At 37.4% G+C, this 1,981-nt stretch overlaps 1 pseudogene; it reads right to left on the bottom strand.

Moving 5' to 3' along the window:
- Window positions 1-1,043: 1,043 nt before the first annotated feature.
- Window positions 1,044-1,753, bottom strand: LOC102513775 (annotated as a pseudogene).
- Between the last annotated feature and the right edge of the window lie 228 nt (window positions 1,754-1,981).

Raw genomic sequence — 1,981 nt, 5'->3', positions numbered from 1 at the left:
GATTGTTTTGGCTATTCAGGGTCTTTTGTGTTTCCATACAAATTAAAAAAAATTTTTTTTTGTTCCAGTTTTGTTAAAAATGTCATTGGCAATTTGATAAGGATTGCATTGAATCTGTATATTGCCTTGGGTAGCAGGGCCATTTTAATAATGTTGATTCTTCCAATCCAAGAATATATTTTTCTGTCTGTTTGTGTCTTCAATTTGTTTCATCAGTGTCTTATAGTTTTCAGAGTATAGGTTTTTGCCTCCTTAGGCAGGTTTACTCCTAGGTATTTTATTCTTTTTGATGCAATGGTAAATCAGATTGTGTCCTTAATTTATTTCTGATATTTTGTTAGTTTATAGAAATGCAGCTGATTCCTGTATATGACTTTTGTACCCTGCAACCTTACTGAATTCATCAATGAACTCTAGTAGTTTTCTGGCAGCCTCCTTAGGATTTTCTATGTATAGTATCACGTCATCTGCAAACAGTGACAGTTTTACTTCTTTTCTAATTTGGATTCCTTTTCTTTTTCTTCTCTGGCTGCTATGGTGAGGACTTCCAAAACGATATTGAGTAAAAGTGGCAAGAGTGGGCATTCCCAGCATTTCACCACTGAGTATGATGTTATCTGTTGGGTTTGTCATATATGGCCTTTGTTATGTTGAGATATGTTCCCTCTATGTCCACTTTCTTGAGAGTTTTTATCATAGATGGATGCTGAATTATTTTTTTTAAGGACCCTTAATGGCAACTTCTTAAATCCCATTTTAAGTCAGTTCTACTCCCAAATAACACTTTAAAATGGTTTCAGTTAACCTTACTGATTAGCCAGCATCAGCTTATGAATATTTTTGCAGTGTTCTAAGGTGTAACTTTTGGCATCAAAAAGTATAATAAGCACTTTTGCCTTGTGATGAATAAAAAAGTCAAGCACTAAAATACCAATGGTTCCTGTGATGGGGTAAAGATGCCCCTTCAAGTAATGTTCTCCCTCAAAATTAACATTTTATTTCTCCCTCAGAGTTTATTAAGGAAAAGAAATCACAAAACTTTTTTAGTCAAGGTGAAAAAACTGCTTCAAAACTTCATAGTGTAAAAGCCACCACTTGGGAAAGAACACAGTAAGTGTAATTAAGAGATACACCATGATATAATCCTTTTTGAACTGAATGGTGTCCAAAGACATACTTCATAGTCACCTCCATGGTGAGGCACTTTTCAGATTCTGGAAGAACTGTTCCTAATTACATTCACGAGTGAGTTACATTAAATGGGTAGGATATTGTCTGTGTTATTGCTCCAGCAATACCACCACAAAGTAAGTTTATGTAAGTTTTCAAAACAAAGACATTAGTGTTGCCTGAAGGTCTGCCAAGAAGGGTGGGAACATGGGAAAGCCCAACAGTATAAAACGAGACAACTCGATAGAGAACCATTCCCACTAGAGCAGCATCAGGCCTCTGTAAAATGCAGAGAGACCACCTTCCTGTGCATAAATTTTTCTGAATGCATGAATGATTCCTGTTTAAGTATGTCCCCCTTTCACCTGGAACATTAGGCACACTATAACCATGTGAAAATGGTAAGTACAGAAAACTGCTGTTTAAATGTACCATGGATCCAGCCATTAATCTGTGCACAGACCAGAAATTCCCAGCTTCATAGTAATTAATGTTCTACAATGCTCAAATGCTATAAACTGGATTGCACCATAGGGAAAGATTTGGATCATCATTGCATCATTCTTTTTCTACAACCCAAGGTATTCCTCCTTAGGGGAACAGCACATAATGCAGGAAATATTCCCAAATGTTTGTAATGGTGATTGTGAGCTTATAATAAAACCTTTGCTCAATCCAAAAGAGCAACTGTTTTGGCACAGAATCCAGCAATACCTCTGTCCAGGAAGGAGCACAGCCAGGAGAAGTCTCTGCCTGCGGTGGGCCCTCAGACTCCTGCTGCCTGCGGCATCTCGAGATGGAGGTGGGTTAG

Source organism: Camelus ferus, chromosome 2 (genome assembly GCF_009834535.1).
Source record: "Camelus ferus isolate YT-003-E chromosome 2, BCGSAC_Cfer_1.0, whole genome shotgun sequence".
Lineage (NCBI taxonomy): Eukaryota > Metazoa > Chordata > Mammalia > Artiodactyla > Camelidae > Camelus > Camelus ferus.
Note: the sequence above shows the minus strand (reverse complement) of the source record. Positions and strands in the feature narration are given on the sequence as shown.